The sequence below is a fragment of the Neomonachus schauinslandi genome, chromosome 8 (genome assembly GCF_002201575.2).
Source record: "Neomonachus schauinslandi chromosome 8, ASM220157v2, whole genome shotgun sequence".
In the NCBI taxonomy this organism is placed as follows: Eukaryota; Metazoa; Chordata; class Mammalia; order Carnivora; family Phocidae; genus Neomonachus; species Neomonachus schauinslandi.
In genome coordinates this window covers 80183830-80207349 of record NC_058410.1, presented here as the reverse complement: position 1 = coordinate 80207349, position 23520 = coordinate 80183830, and positions in this window count along the sequence as shown.

Here is a 23520-nt window from a genome sequence, read left to right as displayed (position 1 = left end):
CTTCCTTCCTTCCTTCCTTCCTTCCTTCCTTCCTTCCTTCCTTCCTTCCTTTCTTTCTTTCCTTCTTTCTTTCTTTCTTTCTTTCTTGTAGTTTCAAGTTTTTATTTAAATTCTAGTTAGATAACATATAGTGTAATATTAGTTTCAGGAGTAGAATTTAGTGATTCATCACTTACATGGAACACCAAGTACTCATCACAAGTGCCCTCCTTAATACCCATTACCATCTAGCCCATCCCCCACCCACCTCCCCTGCAGCAACCCTCAGTTTGTTCTCTATAGTTAAGAATTTGTTTTATGTTTTGCCTCTCTTTTTATCTTATTATTGTCACAATTCACCCAATATGAAATACATAATTTGAATAGTTGCACAACTATTAAGGACATTGAATTAACTTATCACTTCAACCTATGCTGAGATCTGAAAGCACCTCAAAGCATAAAATCAAGTTATTATAAGGCATATATTGTTTGTTTCCCTTCCTCTCATGCATGAAACTCTGCTGTTGCATGCTGTTCAAAGCCTGAAAAAGTTTTTCATATACTTTGTCCAGTTTCCTAGTTGTTTATGGTGGGAGAATAAATATAATACCAAATCTAATATGGCCATATGCACATTTTCAAAGGTCACTACTTTTAATTAAAATTAAATAGTGATTATTAAACATTGGCCACCTACTTGCTTCTTATCTCTTTAGTGTAAAACTCTAGACCAGAGTATGTTTTTCACAGCAAGAGAAATAGACCCACCTTTCAGTATTAGGATCTTGAAAAATGACAAGAGATTCCATTCCAGTTTGGAAGGCCCTGAATTTGATATATAACTTTATTTTTATTCCTAATATGGATGTACAGATTAGAGCTACATTGAGATGTATCAGTCTAGGTTCATTCAAGAGTGAGAACCCCCACAGTAGGTTGAACAGTATAAGTTTAATATAAAGAATTATTTAAGTATGATAAAAGAGTAATTATAAGATTGAACAAGACTCAGTATGCTATCGTGGGGATGAGAGAGAGTACCTGAGGAAGGACAAACTTGGAAGGTGTTCAGATTTTGCTGGAGAAGGTGTGGTTCCACTCACTGGAGAGCAAAGTGTTTTGCTGCTTTAACAGGGCTGGAGTTGGTCTGCAGAGATTGGGTAAGCAGAAGGTGACCTCGAGCACGGTAAGGGAGCAGGGTGGCTGGAACCTTCCCAGGCCACAGACAAAGGAGTACAGGTTTCATGGGAACCCCACGGAGTTAAGGAAGTCAGGCTTGCATTGGTATTATGGATGCCAGGATGGCTGAGATGACTTCAGTGTTAGTATGTAGGGTGCATTAGGTTTGGGCAACAGTTTGGATAGCAACCCTTTGGGATGCTGGTTTCTGGAATGAGAGGGCTGCTGAAAGGTTATTGCCAAACTAAACTGCAAGATTACTGAGGGACCACGCATTCTGGAACACACGTTAGGGCAAACGTTCTCATATGCAAGCGGCTGACCCACCGCAGTCCGCGGAAATACGGAGTCCTTCTTGTCTCGTATCCCACCGGCGCCCCCTACTGAGAAGGTTTAGCACCGTACTCACCATAAAGGAGAGATGCTGAAAAGAGGTAGGTAGGACATCTATTGAAGGGTAATTTTGGATCTGAAAGTCAATACATTTATAACTGGCATATCTGGTTACTTGCTGAATTTTCAGATCAAAAATGCACTTTTTTCTTACCAAAAAAAATGTAAGATTTATGACCTAGGCTGGTAGTGTTTAGGTTACGTTTTGAAAATGTGACCTATGTTTATTTAGCAATCAGAAAGCTACTATTTTATATTTACCAAGTTTCTATTATAAATTAGATTATAATATCTGGTCTTTTTTACTTTCTGGTTGTTTAAATGGCAGCTAAAGGTTTATAGCATAGATTTTTTTTTCTCAACTGAATTCATTAGAAAGTAGATTTTAAGATTTTTGCTTTTTTTGATATCTTTTCCAGGTTTTTTATTTATAGGTGAAATTTTCTCACACTATAATAAACAAATGCCCCATTTCCAAAATCTTTAGATAATTCCATAATTATATCTGTGGACACCAAAATTAACATGCTTATCCCAAACCAAAATTATGAGACTGAGGAGAAAGGGCTTTTTTTTTTTTTTTTAAGACAGCAAATGGAGTTTATTTGGGATACTTTGTATATGAGGGATCTGATAAGAAAGAGGAATGTCACTCTTAGGGTAGCATGCAAGGCTTATAAAGGCACTTTTTCAAAGTGTGAGGGACTAGGAGTGGAGAAGCATTTTTCAGTCCCACGGTCATTATCTTGTGGTCGTTACTTTTCAGTGGACACAAGACAATCACAGGATGACTTTTTCCATAATTGACATTCTTTTAGAGCTCCTGAAAAATAGAAATACTTGCGCAAGCAAGCTTTAAATTGTTACTTCTAATTTTCCCAGACAACCATTAATCCTTAATGGCTGTTATTTCTTATTTGTTTGCTTTCCCAGAAGGAGGTATTTATCTCTAAGCCTATGGGAACTTTTAGCCCTTGCCTCAGACCAGTGGCTTTACTGGAGTTAAGTCCCTCTTGATTTTCCTTTACTGTCTCATTTTCCCTCCTGAGATTTTTATCCTCATTCTTCAGCTTTTTTTAAAAAAGATTTTATTTGTTTATTTGACAGAGAGAGAGAGCACAAGCAGGGGAGAGAGGCAGAGGGAGAAGGAGAAGCAGGTTCCCCGCTGAGCAGGGAGCCCGCCATGGGGCTTGATCCCAGGACCCCAGGATCATGACCCGGGCTGAAGGCAGACGCTTAACTGACTGAGCCAGCCAGGCGCCCCTATTCTCATTATTCTTAAAGGATGATGAAGGGCAGTGGTCTCTTCATCTGTAACTGCTTGCTGCTGAGCAGGGCCATTGTCCCTATCTTCCTCTGGAGGTGTAAAAGTCTCTTGCTGACTGTTCTCATGACTTATAGGGACTTGATCCTCCCACAGGGGGATAGGTTGGAGTCCTTACGTCATCACTAGCTTGACTTAGAATTGTTGGAACCTGGAAGACACGCTTCACCAGGGTGTTACAAAGGCAGGGCCCAAAAGTAACAGCAATAAAATGGCCATTAAAAGTCTAAGGAAAGGCAAGAACTAAGTAGCATTTAGTAGGTACCCTTTAATGGAGTCCTGATGCTTTGAGTGGTGGGGTTGTTAAAATTATGTAGCCACGTGGCCTGTTGGGGGATGGTGTCAGCCAGAGAAAGGGATTTTTCTTTAAGGTTGATATTTCCAGTTGAGTTTTGAGCCTTTACCTGAAAGACATTAAAGTTGGATTCAGCAAGGGCACAGAATGATGTTGCCAAGTTTTGAAACATGTTATGTCAAGAATCATAAAGAACTGCTCTGAATAGGAAACAACCCTTTGTGCATCAATCAGATAAAATAGCTTTATTTTTTTAAACAAAGCATTGTTCAGTACATCTAAACCATGAAGAACTATTTTCTTTTAAGTTCTTGTATCTTCTGTATTAAAGCAAATTTAACTTGATCTTTTGTGTAAAATTACATGATACATTTATTTCTTTCATTTCTCATTGCTTAAAGCTGTGTCCTTTGTGTACTATTTCTACCAAGGGTTTTATGCAACACGCTGCAGTGCACCTTTGAGATCTACTATAACCATTACTCAGATGGTATAACTTTAGCAAATCTGAAAAAAAAAAATCACTCTTAGTCCAGCCCCAAAACTCATTTCTTTTGACAGTTTCTGTCATCTCTGACAGTTTCTCTTGCCCTCTGACTTGGTAGTCATATTCCTCACTTTGTAAAATAAATCTCTAATTCCTTTAGACAGGTCATTAGCTTAAACACAGATAGCATCATTAGGATAATTTATCAATCATCCGAGCCAAAGAGAAGTGAAAATTTGTAAGAAAGGGAGCAGAATTCAGAATGAAAGGCAAATCTGATGAAACTTTATTTGAAGGGTGGGAATCTACTAGATTTTAATTTCTTGAATTCCAGTTATATTTGAAGGCCTTGCTGCAATCAAGAGAAAGGGAAAGTAAAACAGAATCCGTGCCATTACTGGAAATAACTGAAATCACTCATTATGGTCATAGAACAGAAGTTTCTGAATATTAACTGACAATCTAAGGCAAATTCTTCTAAGTGGAAATGTTCATGGGAGAGAATGGAATTTTTCTTTTTTCTTTTTTAAGATTTTTATTTATTTATTTGACAGAGAGAGCGAGAGAGCACAAGCAGGCGGAACAGTAAAGGGAGAGGGAGAAGCAGGCTCCCCGCCAAGCAGGGAGCCTGATGCGGGGCTTGATCCCAGGACCCTGAGATCATGACCTGAGCCGAAGGCAGACGCTTAACCATCTGAGCCACGCAGGCTCCCTGAGAATGGAATTTTTCAGTAGAATATTTCTAGTCCAAATCCAGTAATTCTTCAGGAAAGTGAGAGCTAACAAGCAATTGCTCTTCTCTTATGACAGTTTTTGTTCATGTGCGTGTGTGTGAGAGAGAGACAGAGACAGACACAGAGAGAAATATTGGGTCTTCTTTGTGACATCCTACTGTGCACATGCTGGGTAATGGGTTTGGACTTGGGCTATAAAATCTTGGCAGGACCATCATGACCCATCACCTATGCATACACCATTTAAAAATTCAGTGTCTTTTGGGCACTGTGGTCGCAACGAACCACAATAAAAATTTAGTCATGTATGGATAATGAAAATGCTTCTTGAGGCTTTTGCTTATGTCTCATTTGCTTACATCACTTAGGACTATTCAGAGGCACTTCATTTATATGATATGAAATCTATTTGCTTTTAAGGAAACAAAAATACCGAGGGATGCGTGGGGACAACTCCTTGGGAACACCATACCTAGAAATATATGCTTAAAATGAAGATATAAGTAGGTCTTATTTGCTCATTTTGTCTCACAATTGCTGAAGGAAACATTAACTTTGCATCCCATCAGCTCTTCAGGGAAAGAGCTGACCTTCTTATAAATCCTCCGTACCCAGATGGAGATCAATAAATATGTGTGTTATGAGTGAAAACAAAGAATGAATGAATACATATCCAATGTCATTTGAGTTCTTTCTCTACAGTAGTAGGAATGATTTTGTACTGATTCATTTACACTATCATATAGTTCTTACACGCAATTGTTTATATGTAAACGTAAGTAGGGTTGCAGTTTATTCTAGTAACTGGACACTTTGGGGTCATTTGGCCTCAGTAGCGTGCTAATACTAAAACATATTTTTCAAAGGCACTTGTTAAACACTTAAGATATAGGGCATTGCATAGTGATTAATTTCATGAACCCTTACCAAAACCCCCATGATGTAAGTACTATGATTATTATATACATGGCAACAGAGGAAAGTAAAGAAGGTTCCCACAGGCTGCTGTTGTGGTCACGTTTGTATGTGAAACCAAGGACCCCTCTGATTCCACGGTCTGCACAGAGCACTGCCTGGGCTGTTGCTTCAGAGAAAAGGCCATGGAGGCCACTCTTGTGAGAAGAGTTGCCCTCATCAGGGACCACACGGCAGTATTTGTAGATCTTGACTATAATTAGGTGGGACATCTCTTGGTCTGACCTCTGTACTCACTAGTCTTTTAAAACTGTGGCTCCCAGAAATTGCAGAAGTATATGACATTCTTCTGGACTGTTAGAAACTCAGGGTGCTATGTGAAGCAAGAATTAAAATCTGTTCATTCATCCATCAAGGTGGTCTCTGGGTAGAAACTCTGTAACTGCATTAGCAGAAGAAATGGTTTTAGGCAGTGTCCTGTCTCTGCAATCCAGTGAAGCAAAATGAATTCAGAGAATCTTTCTGCACCTACACACAGGAAAGATAGATAGATATTGAGATAGAGGGAGGAAGAAGGACCTAAGTTTGCTAGAACCCTAAGCAAAAGAGAGTATAAGAGATAGAGAGAGAGAAGGTTTATAGCAAGCCCCCCCCCCGCAAAAAAAGGATGTAAATTCTAAAGTGATTTTCTTTCCAGATTGCAGAACATATTTATTTTTGGTCTTTATTTATAAATTTTAATTCAAGGTGCCCAAATTCCTGGAGACTTTAAAGAGCATAATGCCTTTCCTTCAATAAGACAAGGCATGTGGGTTCTATTTCTGGTTATGAACCTGAGGACATTTTATGGCTTGGCAGTGTTTCTGTGTGAAATACTGTAGTGATTTAGGAACACTCTGAAAACCTCAGCAAGAGTCATCAGAACCACACTAATTACCAGATTGGCCCTTCTTATTTTCTTTTCCCTCAAGAGCCAATTTATTAGAGTAGAATTCCCTCCTACTCCCGGACCCGGGGAGGAGACTGCTTCCCCAAAACCTTTAGTGTGGTGTTTCTGTGCACAGCACCTTCTCAGCAGGTACAATAATACATTTAGAGAAGTCCTAGACTCAGGACTAAAGGGAACTGAACGACCCACTGAATCAACTCACTTTTCAGGGCTAGACTCCTCGGCCCATGCTTGGCTGTCTTCCTTGCTTCTCCACCCAGGGGGGCCTTTCTATCTATGCAAGACTTCTGATTTGTTGGAAATATTTTCTCCCACTGCATAGGAAAAGCTGTGTTCCATGAGTGTCACTCACAGGTCCTGATTCTAGTCCTCGCTCACCTTGGGTATTCCTGACATTTCTTCCATCACCAGGTGTTCAAATATTGAAAAGGAGGTATTGGTATCATTAGCTAAACATTCGAGCACCTTCCATGTACCAGGCATTGCTCTAAAGACTAAGAGCTCAAAAATAACGAAGACATAGCCCCTTGCCTGCAAGGCGTCATGGTGTAATACAGGAGGAGGAAGGGCGAGCCATAATGAAAATACAGCCTAAGATTACTGGAGCCTGGGTAAGGTGGTGCTTAGCTCTGCAAGGGTCAGGAGGGCTTGTGAGAAGAAGGGATGCTTGCGCTGAACTGCAGAAAAAAAAAAAAGGATAATTTGTTTAAGCAAACAAGATGAGCAAAAGGAGGACCTAGACCATGTGAGAGCATGGAGTCATGAGAACACCAGGTTCAAAGTGGTCAGTTGCAATTTTCCTCACTGAGGGGAAGTGAATTTAAGGAGAGGTCAGATTATAGAGGATGGAGTTTATTTTGACTTGTCAAACATCTGGTCTTTGTCCTGGAAGAATGGGCAACCTTTTACATGGTTCAAAGCAGAGTAGTGACATGGTGAAAACTGCCTTCAGATTTCATCTAATTTGGTCTCATAGTCAAGCCTTATCTTTCTCAGGTTAGACTTACCCAGTTCTTTAATCACATCTCAGATGGCACAGTTTATTTCTTTACCATCTGGCTACTCCTTTTGAAAAATTCTTTAGCTTATTTACACCAGTTGTCTGGAAAATCAAATCCCTACAAGGGGCAGGAAAGAGAATAAGTGTGCGCAGCTGCTGGAAATAAGACACATGAGAGTGATGTGTCCCATGGACAACTGGACAATGCCCCAAAGTGTGCAGATTTCAAGTTTTTCATCACTTTTTCTGGCTGTGCATATAACATCTCCAGAATTGACTGGGCCTGCTATTTGATAATGACCCTTGATCTATAATTTTCCTAAAGCAGAGGTCTCAGAACTTGACATAATATTCCTATTGTGGTCTAACACCACAGACTGAAGCTAGCCAATTATCTCCTTCACACTGGTCTGTGTTTCTGTTAATCTAGCCTACTATTAATGAACATTATGCTTTGATATTGTCTCATACTTTTTACATTTCTGTTGTAAAACCATATCTTTCCATGCTAAGCTGGAGCAGTTCATTTTCTCAGTCAAAATTCAGTAGCCCAGAGTAATGCAGAAAATGTCCATTTGTAGTAGGGGAAGGAAAACCTTGCCTCCAGTTTTGATTCTACTGATAGTAGCTTTTTGATCTTGAGAAAAGGGGGTTTGCTCTCTGAAATGCCTTATTTTTAAAAAGGTGGACTCATGCCTTTCCTGAATCATCAAAAATATGTGATTTTTGAATGAATCAGATGATAACATGTTGTGTAAGTACTTTATAAATCATGAGACAGGTCACAAATATTACTATCTTGGTTAAATCTCCTCTATTAGACTCAGTTACTATTCCTGGTGGTCTTCCTTTCTTTCTTTCCTTCTTTCTCCCTTTCTTTTTTCTTTCTTCCTTCCTTTCTTTCTTTTCTTTCTTTCTTCTTTTTCTTTCTTACTTTCTTCTTTCTTTTTCTTCTTGTTCTCTTTTCTTTTCTTTTATTCTGTTCCTCAATCTGTTCTTTAGCAAGTAAAAAGAACAAGTAATTTACTGACCCTGTGAAGTGAATTTTTGCCTATGGTTATTTGAAATCACATCTATTATCACACATAATTTTGGGTATTCTGTATCCTTTGGTTATAGAAAGCGATCTCTTTCTTGTTCTTTCAGTTTCATTTACAAAGAAAATTTTAACAATTCCTTCATACAAAAATACCACAAAAGATTATAGATTCATTTCTGTATTAAAATTATCTTTTAAATTCTCTTTTTAATGTAAACTTACATATGCTTGGTTTAGGGAGTTTGCTTTGTCTTTGCTTTATTTTTGTTTTTCACAAGTAAAATAGGAAACAAAAAGTCCTTTTGTCATGCAGATATATGGAGATAATTATAATTATGGAATATTCTAATTGAAATGATTATGCATTTTTATTATGGAATATCCAGTTAGTGCTTTAGGGTTTTAGCATAAATTTATTGCCAATATCTTTAAGAGGAGTTTCTTATTCTTGTCATATCATAAAGAGAATGTTATTAAAGGAATCCAGAATAAATACAATATTTCTTGACAGCATTATTTTATTTTATTGCATTTTCTTTCCTAAAAGTTTTGCTTCATGCTTGAATGAAATGGGAACCTCTCAAATGAGACTGTCACGAGGTTTATTTGACACCCAAAATGATACAATTCAGTGAAGGGGAAAATACGTATTTGATTCCTGGTGCTAGTGTTTTGGTGTATTCCCTTGTTTATACATACAACAGTTATCTTTTATATTATTTTTACTTTATAATGTACCATAGGGAATATTTCAAGGTTGAATTCTAAATAATTAGATACATTAAGCATGCAGCATCTTAATTCAAATAAAATTGAGGTGACAAAAAGTTTAAATCATTTAAATGGTTTCAGTAAGTGCTGTTCTCCACTTTAAACCCCGAGATTGTAAGTCATGCAGCTTCCTGGTCCTGAATAGATGAGCAACTTCCTGGCAGCCCCCTTCCCTCCCCCCCCCCACAGCAGTCCATCTGCCTGCCTCATTAGAAGGGAGAATTGGTTACACACCATTGATCATCTACATCGCCATTAACTCCCACATTCATTATACACAAAGTAAAAGATAAGAAAAAGGTTACTGTGCAATTTCTCCCTTTTTAGGATGTCTGTATAATGCCTTTCAACTCTTCATTTAAGAATCCATGCAACAGAGAATTAACAAAAGACTATTCTATTCCAGGCACTGTGCTGGGCACTGGAGGTCTTTCTGTGAACGAGACTGTTCCTTTGCACAGGAGCTTACTTTCTAGCAATCAGGGAAACTGACATCAAACAACTAATCCTCAGATTAATTGTTTCATTGGGATTGTGTTAACATCATAAAAGGAAGGCACGGAGTGTTACATAAATGTTAGGCATGTGACCTTGCCTGCACGTTAGAAAGCTCTCTTAGATCTCTGAGCTGAAATTCTTGAAGGTGGGAGGGGAAGAAAGAATAGGTCTTGCAACTGTCTTGCTGTGGGAATGAGCATAACCAGTAGGAACAACCAAAAGAAGCCAGAGGAGCTGAGGTCAGAGTCCACATGGGCTGAATGTCATGAAATGCGTTTGTTCTGCTCATCTGGGTTTTATTTCGCCCCACTCTGGGCCACTCTGTGCGTGGTCCTGGAAAAGAGACTGATTAGTAATATTGCCCAGTGGGGGAAATATATCGGAATGTGAACCATTTTAAGGCAGTAGTAACTTTTGTTTCTGGCACTTTGCTGGAATACATATCCCGAGTTACCCTCTTGTTTGAAATAATTAAAATGCTGAGCTGAGCTGGCACAAGAAATAAGGAAAATTCAAAATCGGGGAAAAAAATGATGTGAGAGTCAGAATCCTGGGAGATAAATTAGCCTTCCTTTTTGATAGCTGCATGGGGTAGAGAAGACAGAAGGTAAGGACTATGCTGGCATGATGGGGAATCTGGAAACAGACTCCCACACAGGTGCTGGTGGCTATAGCCTTAGTATAAGATGAACCAAACCCTGCCAGCTGGAGAGAGAAGCATGCTGTAGCTTTGAGCTGGGTTGGAAAGTTGTATATTGAGAATTCATAACAATGGGTGTCTTTCATGAGTTGTGGTCCAAATTCATACAATCAGAGTGAACTGAACAACTTCGAGCTAATAATTTAATTGCAAGTGGCTCTGGATCAGAAGTGCCCCCATAGGCTGGCTGACGAAAGCTCGGTCTCTCTGAGAAAATCCACTTCAACTCACATCTTCACAGATTTCCAAAAATAAAGTTGAAGGAAAAGTGCCTCACTTAGAGTCTAAAATCACAAATCAAGGCCGAGAGTAAAAAATCAACAGAAACAATACAGAGCTGAAAAGACTCACGAGACTAGTTATTAGAACTATCAGACATAAAGTAGAAAATAATTATGTATAATGTGTTTAGAGAAATAAAATGTGACCAGAGAAATAGTGACTACTAAAAAAAACCAAAAACCAAAAACCAGTCACTTTTGAGAAAAGAACAGCATGGCACTTCTAGAAACAATATGTATAGTAGTTGAAATAAAAAATGCCATGGGCTGAAGAAGGAAGAGGAAGCAGACCTAAGTTTACTCCAGAGTTTTATATGCAGGAATATCTGAATATGGAGATCTTGACATGTCTTTTTCTCTTACCCTTGTTCTATCCCACATGGTTCTATTCCCGTTTGGACTCAGCTTTTCCTAAGGCTCAGGAAGCTGCCTTTATATTCAGGTGTGAGGCCGAGTTGCCAAATCAGGGCTGGTTCTGCATCTCTGCCCTCTTCTGAAGTGCACAGGTGTGTGACCCCAGCTTTTTCTGGTTACCATCTAGAATCTGAGCTGGGAATGTCCCTGGGTGAGCAGTGAGTAACAGGACTAAAATAGTCCTTTGGAGAGCTGCCCTCCTTCTGCTTAAGGGAGAGAAGAATTTTCACCCTAGATAACCTGACAGGAATTTTCCCTCTAAGGATGTGGAACAGACTGATCTATGACCCACGGGACAGAGAACTGTGACTCACTGCTGACTTGCTGTAATGCTCCAATGCAGTGACCCAAATGCATTTCATGCTCCATCCTATGCTGAGCTATTTTGAAAGCCCAAATAAATAGGGCCTCTGTGGGAGGTTTTAGGATCCTGGAAAATAGCATTTTGGATTATTACCTACCTGTATAATGTACAGGAGTTAATATTTCCCAAAGGATCTAATTTTTCTCATCCCATATTTTCTGCTAAATTAGAATCTGTTCTTGTATTGCTATATTTTCTTTGGCCAGGAAGATTCCGGGGACAATTTGAAACCAGTGCTTACATCCAGAGTCCAAGTTAAAACCACCACATATTTTAAAAACCCAACTTTAACCAGCCGATACCTGTTTAATCCCTTGCAGAGAGTATGGGGAGTTCTCTTCAATTAATTTCTAATTAGGCTAATTTACTGATAATGCTATAACAAAACTCACATCCACAGAGGATAGAATAATTTGAAAATTTATTCATTCATGTTCTGTGTATATTTCAATCTAGCAGGGTAATTATGTTTGTTTTTCAATGTGGGTGTTTTTCAGTAAGTCAATTTTCTGATACGCCTGTCTGAAGAAAACCCGTGTGCATGTGATTCTAATCATGAGGGTCTATGTATGCACGAATATGGGTGTGGAGGTTGAATAACGTAACGTAACATGTATGAAGCATAGGCAATATCACTGAGTGTTATTACAGGTGAAGTCTGAAGCAGGTACTACCAATGACTCAAAGAAACATCTCTGCCTTAAAGTACTCAAGGAGCTGACAACAATCTAATAGTGAAAATACTTAAAATACCTGGAATCGGTTGTGGGTTACAAAAAGAATCATTTTTAAAATTTTTCTCCAGGTACTGTCCTCTACACTGCTATGTCTCATCCCCCTTTCCATTCTTTTCCTTTCACTGTGAGTTCATCAAAAATCATTTGGATGCTTTTGGGTATAAAAAAAGGTCTTACAGGCAGAAGGTGAGTCAAAATTCCATGTTCTAGACTAGGACGGATGCACACGTGTTTACCTGCCCTCACATAGGGTATGTCCCACCTGACTTCCATTCCCCTGTGATGGAGCCCCTAGGAGAACCACTTGTAGAAAATGGGGTACCTGCAAGAGGGGCCACAGGCTCCTTGTTCAGAATAGAGGTCTGCTAGAGCAGCATTCTTGACTGCTTGACCTCCCTGCTCTTCTACACCCTTCACCATCTGCCTGTGCCAAGAGATTAAAGAGACATGGGGAGGCGGGGGAAGAGTTGGAGTAAAAAGCAGTCCTTAAGTATTGGGAAACCTGCTTTTTAGAAGGAAGAATAAGCCTGTTTAACCCACTTGCTACTTACAAAGAACAAGGAGAGCCAAAGAGAAGTCATAAGTAGGGAGAGTTGAATTTATTTATTTATTTTTTGGAGAGTTGAATTTAAAAACTAAAATAAAAGACATTTCTCATAATTGAAGCTTTCCACTTGGCCTACCTAGAAATTAAGTGAGCTCCGTTTGCCTAGAGGCATTGGACTAATGGCTGAGTTATCCAAGGATAAGCATATTGCAGAAGGCATTCTCATACTAGGTAGAAGATGAGAGTGGGTAAACTTTTAATTTCCCTCTGAATTTAAGTTCTACACTGTCAGTGTTTTTGTTTTAAATAGCATTATTACTTCTCTTTATCAAAGCCAAAAGCAAAACAGAAAGAAAAAAATAAAAATCTGCCAAAAGAACTCACAACTCAATGATAGTATTGTTATAATTGTATATCCTTCTATACCTTTTTCTCTGTATATTTTAAGAACACAGAAATGCCACAGACACAAGCAAACTCTCTCTTTTATACAAAATGGGATTTTATTGACATAAAACCTGAATTTTTTACTTAAAATACAGCACACATCTTTTCTAACCAATAAATAAGTTCTACATGAAACATTTCAAATACCACACTTAAATTATTTCACTCTGTGCATTTTATTTACTCGGTTGCTGTGTTTTGAACTTTGGTTTTAATCTGCATGTTCCTGCTATTTATAAATAACACTACAATCAACTACTTTTTTTTATGGAAGGTCATTATGCACATCCTCTATAAATTGCAAGGGGTGCAATTCATTTTCCCAAAATCATAAAATATATCTTTATAATTTAGCACTTATATAAAATAAAATTATTATTATTTTTTAATGATCAAAGCATACAGATGAAGTCAACTAGTACCAGCCTGCAGAACATTTCAGGTTGGCTGATGTTGTGAAAGGAAGCTGTTTTCTTGACTTTCAGATTAATTGGCAATGAGTTACAGGTTGTTTAGAATCCTACTCTACCTTTTATTTAATACCCCCCTTTACTCCTTTTCGCTAAATGTACTGAAAGGAGAAGAAAGTTCGGTGCCTAGCAATATAGTATTGTTTTCAAATGGAATTGTGTCTCGAATTCTAATGGAAAGCTTTTCTGAATAGATGCATTACATTGTCGTCCCCTTCACTGAATTCCTGGCCATTCTGGAGAGCTCTTAACAGGAAAGTTTTTATGTCGAACAAAGAAAAATCAATAATAAGCTGGGGATGTGGAATTGATTTTACCTTGCTACATTTCTAGGGAAAAGCAAAATTGTTGGCGATATTCCTGGAAGAGGGATTTTGCATTACAATATATATCCTATTAGGGATCATATCATATTTGCAACATTCTTGATTCTTAGAGAAGTCAAACTCCGTAAGTCCAGTGGCTGGAAACAATTTACAAACTTTGTAAGCATTCAATGTTTGCTTTGTAAGGATGACCTGGAGAGATATTTGTTAAGGTTTCTTTCTTAGGCTGCTAATTTTTTTTTTTTTTAAAATTCTTTTAAAATTCATTAAATTTTATTTTTAGGATTTTTTTTTTTTTTTTTTTTTTTTTTTTTTTTTAATTACATCTTTTTTCTATATCTTTCCTAAACACCATCTTTAAAAAAAAAAAAAAAGAAAGAAAGCTTCTATCTTTCTATGACCATTGAATACAGTTTTACTTCACAGGTTGATATATTTCCTGTGGCCATTTTCAACAACGAGCTGAAATAATAACTTTCCATAATTAGGATATAAATAATTTATTTCTTTAAGAATTCTGACAAAAATAGACCTACAGGTACCCAGTGGACTAAGCAAAAAGTTGCTAATAAAGACCCATGAGTGCTCATTTTTGACCTTAGGCAAGTTTTTATAGTCTTCAAATGCCAAAGGTGTTAATTAATTTTACTCTTTCCAAGGTAGAAAATAATGCTTACTGCTTGGAGGTTCATCGCTTAATGCAATCAATGCTGCATATGAATTAATACCAGGAAGAAATGAATGCATGTAAGGGAAAGGAAAGCTTGATTAGTTACACAGCAGGGTATACAGAGCACAGAGATGAAATGGGGATTTAGGAATTACCACTGCCATGGGATTCACCCCTTCCCCTTATGTTTAAACCTTCATCACAGGCGAAGCCTTCTCTGAAGTTCCTTTGGCCACTTTCACTATGTATGCAAAACCCACTCATAATTTTCTGTGCCTCCTGTGGATCCCTAAATCCCAGTCTGGCTCTCCCATAGGATCAGTAGCCAGGTTACTCTCTTTCAGTCAGACCATGGCCCCAGTGTTGGCATGTTACCATCATGTTAAACAGCCTCCGTGTCAAGGTATGAGAAATTCTTAATCCAAATCTTGTGTTTCACTCATGTTAGCTGAAGAATGCCTTCAGCTGCAAATAAGAAAATGCCCATCTGACAGTGAGTTAAACCAATACGAGTTTATTTATTTCTACCACTTTCAACATGTTTGCTCTTCTTCATCAGGATGTTGCTACTTGGTCACAAAAAGCTGCTATAGTTCCAGCCATCACATCTGATTTAAATCACTAGCCCTCATATAATTACCCTCTGTATTTATAATAACCATTTCACTTCTTTAGTTTCAGTTGTGAACAGACATTAAATGAAGTTATTGTCATTATGCCAGAACTTACCTTATTTTTAAAAAATTAAGTAGGCTCCCCGCCCACCATGAGGCTTGAACTCAGGACCCTGAGATCAAGAATCGCATGCTCTACCAACTGAGCCAGCCAGGTGCCCCAGAACTTACCCTTTTTAATTAGATTAAGATCAAGGTTACACATACAGGCATAAACAATGTCTGAAAATATTATGACTATAACATTTCATTGTGTATACTTTCTATATGCAGATATTATGAATCTAAAGGCAGAAAGATAGTGTTATTAGTTGATATTTTTCTTTATATAGAAAGACCCACAGCTTATTCAAAGCACCAAAATAATAAAACAGAAACGACTCTAAGATAATTCTGCCTCCAGCATGGAGATACCCTTAGGCATCTTAACTCATCGAAGTGTACATACCTAGAAGATTTTTAGACATTAGTGTCATTATGATTCTTATTTCCAGGAGGATGAGTTTTTGTCTTACTTGCCATTTTATTTTTGGCACCTGAAACCTACTAGCGTACTGTATCCTCAGTCAAAAGAATGAATAAAGACATCATTTTCCATTAATGCTTTAAATCATCTTTTTTCCCCAAATTCATTTGTTTGGTTTATTTACAAGTTTATGTATTACAAGTGGCATATAGGGCCATTTACTTTTGCTTTTGCAGTCCTGATATTCTTTTATAGATGTATTTCTCAGAGGGTATCTAACTGCTGTGAACAAAAAACATGAAAGTTCAAGGATTTCCTGACTTTGAAACATTATTTCTACCCATTTGCAATATAAAGGGAAATCTTTGGCCACAGCTCATGGATACTGAACTCATCATCATATATTGAAAATTATTTGAGTTGAGACATGGAAGGTAAGTATTCATCCTAATTTTATTGCAAATAAAAGCAGTGTGAATATACCACATGTGAAGAAAGAAAATGATTTTTCATCTACTGCATGGCATGCTAATTTTTGGATTGAAAAGAACATGCATTTAAATATTCTCTTTGAAATCTTCCTAAAGACTACAGGAAATTGTGGACTTAAAGTAGATATAATTTTAAAAATATACTGACTGGGCATGTTCAGACTTTATTTTTCATACCATTTTCTAGCATTTCCTACTTGTGTTCAGCTTGTCCCCATTTGACTTAATAAAATTCCATTGGAAACCATTTTCTTTCAAATCAGTGCCCTGGAGCGCTATCAAGAGATCTGCTGAGGGCGCCTGGCTGGCTCAGTTGGTTAAGCAACTGTCTTCAGCTCAGGTCATGATCCTGGAGTCCCAGGATCGAGTCCCTCATCGGGCTCCCTGCTCAGCGGGGAGTCTGCTTCTCCCTCTGACCCTCCCCCCTCTCATGCTCTCTCTCTCTCTCAAATAAATAAATAAAATCTTTAAAAAGAGAGAGAGAGAGAGAGATCTGCTGAGGTTTCCCCCCACCCCTGAAAGAATGTAGCACCGAATGGGCTGAGAAAGTCAATAATTGGCAATTCTCATATTTGTATAAAGACATATCAAGCTTTGCCTTTCTTAACGGCTATAAAAATGCTACCCCGCAAAGCAGCAGTGTGTGGCCTCATTTACTGGCAATAGTACCTTCTTCTGGAACTAACAGAAACGAAGGGAAAAATAAAAACCAACAGAAACAACTTCAAACACACATGCCAGTGAAATAAATATTCAGGGTTGAGAGTCTTCCACTTGAGATGAACAGGATAGTCTCACACTTTATTTTCCATGCAGGTATTTGTTTTGGATTTTAATTATATGCGGTATATGGTTTAGAATTTCGAATATGGAGTATTTCCGAAGAGACATCACTATCATAACACAGTCATCATCTATCATAACACAGTCATCATGACCGGGCACTGACCGTTTTTTGTTTGTTTGTTTGTTTTTTCTATTTCCCACAGCAAAATATATGTGTGTTCTATGAGTAGAAATTGCTTAATAAATATGTAAAAAACAATTGCTAAAATTTTGCGAGGGTTTACTGCGATCGGGGAAGTGCCTCTACAAAGGGCTTTACATACATTGATGCTTGCAAAGCTCGTAGTCCAGGTATTTCTTTGTCTCCATGGTGTGAATAAGAAAACAGAAGTCTAGGGTGATAAAGTGACTTGCCTAAGGTCACACAGCCAGTAATCAGAAGAACAGAGATTTGAACCCAGCTCTGGGCTCTTAACTTCTGCTTTATAGGAATGAATAAATGCCAAGTAACTCTACTAGATACTTACAGGAAATTTGAAGTTAAAGATCAAAAGATGTTTCCCAGTAATTATGTTACTGGGCCTCAAGAGGTTAGCAAAAAAAAATGTAAGCAAAACACAGTGGCCTCTTCATAGTATAGATGAAATCTTCATATTTTCATATATTCTTTTCTCCTTAATAGAGATTATAATAGCACTAATGCTCAGGGATTCTGGAGGACACAGACATGTAAAATGACAGAAAGAACTCAGTGGAAGCACCAAGGGGCTTGGGATATAGCAGCCCTGGACAAAACCAGATTAGGGTTGTAAAGTAGGATAGATTACGATGTGGAAATCATGGGAACCTCTGTGAGTGCAATTTTTGCAGGTTTTCAAGCTTTCTGAGGCTAATAAGTACATATATATACTCTGGGCTCTGCCGTTGTTATCCTCTACAGTAAAAGGCTGGGAAAATTTCACTTCCAGTTCATATCATTTTAGACAAAGATCTCTCCTATCTACAAATTGAGGGAACTTGTTCTGACTAATGGTAGTCCATGTTTATAGCAGTCTGCTTATTTTAACATTTACTGATTTCTTGCGGGTATGCCAGGAGAAGCTATTTTTCTCAGAATCTCACTATGTATTGGGGCGCCTGGGTGGCTCAGTTGGTTGGGCGACTGCCTTCGGCTCAGGTCGTGATCCTGGAGTCCCGGGATCAAGTCCCGCATCGGGCTCCCTGCTCGGCAGGGAGTCTGCTTCTCCGAGCTCTGATCCTCCCCCTCTCATGCTCTCTGTCTCCCATTCTCTCTCTCAGATAAAAAAAAAAAAAAAAAAAAATCTTTAAAAAAAAGAATCTCACTATGTATTAAAATAATAATGTAGAATACATGTTACATCAGATGTCACCTTAAAAAAGACTGATTACCAGAACAACCGGGAGGTGATTGGAGTTGAAGTTATTTCAGTTGATTTAAAGGCAGAACATGTAGAATATCTTTAAATGTTCAGGTTTTCCTTCCTCACCTATATCAATCAAAGAAAACACAATAACAACCCTTTCCCTTTTAAATATTTATACTTCACTTCTAAAGTATCCCAAAGAGTGAGCAAGTTACATGCAAAGTTCAGCATCAGCAGTCTGAAAATACCCAAAAGCGCCTGGTTGTCTGCAAAGCATGGAGACTTGCCCCCGTCCTGAGTGAATCAACAGAAACTAAAATAGCAAAACTTTCAGTGCCAACTCTGTACTAGATTTTGCTGGGAAATCTGATGATTAAAAATATTTCTTAAGCTAGAGTCTTTATCTTTTACCTTCAAAGAGGCTACAATCTAAACATGATCAATTTTACTGAAGTGTATGCAAGAACACATAACACCACATTTTTGTTTTGTTTTGTTTTGTTACATGACACTGAGTGCTTCAGTTCTTCTGTCAAAAAGGGTATCTCTGGCACCTCTTCCTGCTGCGTCTTCATGCTTGTTTCTCCTCAAAGACCAGTGCTTGGTCCTCTTCTTATCTTTTTCACTCTCCCGTGGCAACATTGAACATTCCCATGATGAGTCTGTGTGCGTATTAAATATTAATCTTGAATCCAGACCTCTCTGTGAACTTCATTCCCAAATGTCTTTGAACCTCATAGACATCACCTCATGGATATCTTATTGGCCTCCCAATACCAGTTTACCCAAAATGACTTTGATTCTGTCTTACCAAATAAAATTACTCTCAACAGTCCCATGTCTGACAATGTTTCCAACCTATATACAACCCCCTTAGTTCCCTTTGTCATCTTGTTTTTGATTTCTCCCTTGGCTGGTTCCTCAGATAAGATCTGCAATATCGTTTGCACCTGCTTTTTTCTCTACCTTTCACCATACGACTTTAAAACAATCAAGTTGTCTTTCACTTGAAGTATCATTCTAGTCTCCCATCTGGTTCCTCTGTCAATCCTTCTCAAATATTTTAAACAGCTTCATATTGTCTACTGTATTTTTTAGGAATTTAATTCAGTTGCTATCACCTGAAGAACAGTGTCTTAAACAAGATGGGGAGGTATTTCTCTCTCACTCAAATCTGGAGGCAGGCAGTCCAGAAAAAGTACGGTGGCTCTAGAATGTCATCAACACCTCAGCTTCCTTCCATCTCCCTTCTCCATCATCCTTGATTTTCATCCTTGGGGTAACAAGATGGTGGCTATAGCTCCAACCATTATATTTGGTTTCCAGGAATAAAGAAGGCGGGGGGGAAGGTAAATGGCAATATGGGCTAACAGAGTCAGCCTTTACCGTGCTTTCTTGGAGACCTCACTCAAAAACTTTCCTATATATAACATTGATCACCCTGGCCTTCAAGGGAAATGGCAAAGGAGTTTCTATGTGGGTAAAGTGCCACTCTGAAAACATAGCTTTCTGTTAGTAAGGAGAACAGGAATAGATATTGAGTAGATGACAGGCCTAATGTAATTTTAGCAAGGGTAATTCAAGGTGTTCCCAATAGAGTGTAAGTTCCATGAGTATGGTACTTTCCCTGTTTTCTTCTCTTTTATATCCCCATCACGTTGAATAATGAATGCCATATAAATAACTATTGAATGAATAAATTAATTTAAAAATAGATCTGGAAATAGTTTTTCCCCTCATTCACTTGAAAGACATATTTTTTTTTATGTTTAAGGTACTTAGAAAACGAAGATTTTTTTAAAAGATCTTTGAGAGATCTTTGTCCTCAAGGATATCACAAAGTACCATCGATACTAGATAAAATAAACATCATTATAATGCAACAGATATAATGCAGAAGACAGGAAAGAATTTTTAAACATGAGGCGTTACTGGGGACACCAAAGAGAGGTCATCAATTTTTAGTTGGAGGTTCAAGAACCTATTTGTAGAAGACAATGTACACAAGGTCCATGAGGAAAGGAATGACAAGTATTGTGCTTGCAGCTGTACCTCTACATCTAGTGCTATATCTGGCACATAGTGAATGTTTAGTAAATGTTTGTTTTCAAAAGGAATGAGTTAGGAAGGCAAAGAAAAAGAGAGGGGAACAGGGGGTGTGCAGGGTATGGAGCAGTATGTACTAAGATATGGAAGGATGAGTTTAGGATGTTCAGGTACATTTAAGGGCTCGGTATGGTTGACACTTAAGGTCCACGTTAGAAATATGCAAGAGCTGAGGCTACAAAACCAGCAGTGGGGAAATTATGAGAAAGTTTCCATAACAAGTCAAGGTGTGTAATTTTTAAACTGAAGTGAAAATTGACTTTGACAGTTTTTTTTTTTTTTAAGATTTTATTTATTTGACAGAGAGAGACACAGCGAGAGAGGGAACACAAGCAGGGGGAGTGGGAGAGGGAGAAGCAGGCTTCCCGCAGAGCAGGGAGCCTGATGCGGGGCTCGATCCCAGGACCCTGGGATCATGACCTGGCAGACACTTAACGACTGAGCCACCCAGGCGCCCCAACTTTGAAGGGTTTTAAGCGAAATATTAGTTAATATTTCTGTATTTGAAAGATGATTCATGAGATAGAGTGGAAAATTAATTGAAGGGTGTTGGATAAGGAGGATGGAACCAATATGGTGGCACAGCAACCAGTAAACCAGAATAGACTTAAGGCAATGATGGCTACAGGAATGGAGTGGGAGGGAAAAGATGAAAGGCATTCACTCTCTCCTCTTTCTTACCTACCTTAAACCACAGTTTGTCTTGTCTCTGTGGTATCTCCTTCACTATTTCTTTTCTCTTCCCCCTCTTTCCCCACCTTTCCATGAATTTTTTAAGATCCACGCCAAATATTTTCTCTCAAACTTTTCTATTCCCCACATTACATTTGGGCTAACCTCTCTTCTAAACCTCTCAAACATTTTATTGTTTTTCTTTCATGATATTACCTACAGTATTATAAATATGTGATATGTTTTATTGCTCCACTAGATTTTAAGACATTTGTGTATAGGAATTGTGTTTTACTCATCTCTTTATTTTCCCAGATCTGTGAACAATTTCAAGCACATCATGGGCAGTCAATGAATGTTTGAAAATGAGTGAAGACAGCATGATTACATAATGCACTATATCAGAGAGCTCTGTTAGGATTTAGCTAGTGCTGACTCATTTGTTAGCTTGGTGACCTTGTGAAACAATTCACCTTTCTGGTTAGCAGCCTGACTATGGAAGGAGACCATGATGTTCTCCTTCCCTCCATTTATTTATTTAACAAATATTTATTGAACATCTGCCTATTGGTCATTGTGTTCAGTTTGGGGAAAACAAGCTAGAATAAAAAATAGCCTCCTTCTTAAGGGAATTTTAATCTGGAATGGAGAGAAAGACATAAACTCATCAGTACAAATAACAGTTATAGAGTCTATGATATAATTAAGGGGAAGGTGTGTGTGCACACGTGTGTATGTGTGTATCTGTGTTTATATTAGAGTTCAAAAAAATGACAGAAGGAGCAGAAACATTTTAATAAGCCCTTGAGTGTGGAAAAATGAATAGGATTATGCTGTATAACAAAAGGAGAATAGCATTTTCATCTGAGAAAGCAGCATGAACAAAACAACACAACCATGAATGAGCATAGTAGTCTGTAAGAATCACTGTTCTTTGCTCGAGCTCCCCATGTGGGTAGACAGAGGGGAAAGAATGGGAGAACTTGGCAGAAGCAGTTGCTAGGTGCTAGATTATGAAAGGTTCATAGACAATGCCAAGGAATATGGATTCCATTCTGATTGTCCTAGGAAGTTTTTATTATCTGTTTATATGTTTTCTAGCTAAATTTGAGTGTGAAGTGTTGGGGTAATCATGCTTATTGGTTCAAGGTGAGTCTGATTTTTTCCTTTTGTCCTCAGTTATACCATCTAAAGATATGAAAGTTAACGCAGTATTACTTACCAATAAATACCCACATTTTAATTTCTCCAATTATACTTTTATAGCTGTGTGGATATGTGTGTGTGTTCTGATCCAAAAATCTCTTCAGAGCTCATACACTACAGATGAAAGCTCATGCCCTCTTTTTCTCTAGTTGCATATAATCTAGAACTATCTTTAGGCTTTGTTTTTTTTTTCATAATATTGAATCTTTGAAGGGCACAGGCCAGTTATTTTCTCAAAAGCCCACATACTTAATTTTTCTGATTGTTTCCTTGTGGTTAGATTCAAGCTAAACATTTTTCAAGAATGCTACAGAGATAATATACATGTGTGGCATGTTTCTGTTTGTCTCATTCTGCTTCTTACTCTTCTCCTTTAACATAGTTTTAAAAATCTATCCATGCTGCTTACATATAGCTCAGTTTCTCTCCTTCTAAGAGCAGTGAAGTGCTTATCGGTGGGCTCTATCCCTCAACCTATCACCTGAGTGTGCAGTAATGGAGGGTCAGGCTGCATTCGGCTCATGGTGATCACATATGACAGCGAGTGAGTATCTGTGTTCTCGTCCCCAGCACATGGTTTTTAGGTGGAGGAGTAACATGATCAGACGTGTTTTTGGAAGATCCCACTTGTGCCTGTGTAAAAGATCAGTTAGAAGGGGAGAGAGTGGAGGCAAGAAAGCAGTTAGGAGACAACATAATTGAGGAGAGAGATGGGGAAGGGCTGGCTTAGGCTAGCTGTCATGGTGAGAAGGGGGACAGAGGGACATTAAGGAGACAGTCAGCAGAACTACACTTAAAGGTCCTCAGCATTTGGGAAAAGCTATATCCCCTTTCCCTTATTTACCAGACTCCTAGGTGGTGTTGAAAGGAAATGAGTGTTGTAAATGAAATTTTTAGGGAAAATGAGGAAATAAATTAACTCCCTTCCTCATTCACATAGCAGGGCCTATCTTAACTCTACTGGGAAAGGAGGACTGTGGCAAAGCCGTAGCTCAGCAGGAGCCCGGGCTGGGAAATCGCAGTGTTTCCAGGACTGACGCGAAGCTCGAGCCCAGGGTCAAGTCTAGAGTTTGATTTATTTTGACAGTCCAGACAATTTTTTTTTTTTAAGATTTTATTTATTTATTTGACAGAAAGAGAGCACAAGCAGGGGGAAGAAGGAAGCAGAGGGAGAAGCAGGCTCCCCGCCGATCAGGGAGCCCAATGTGGGGC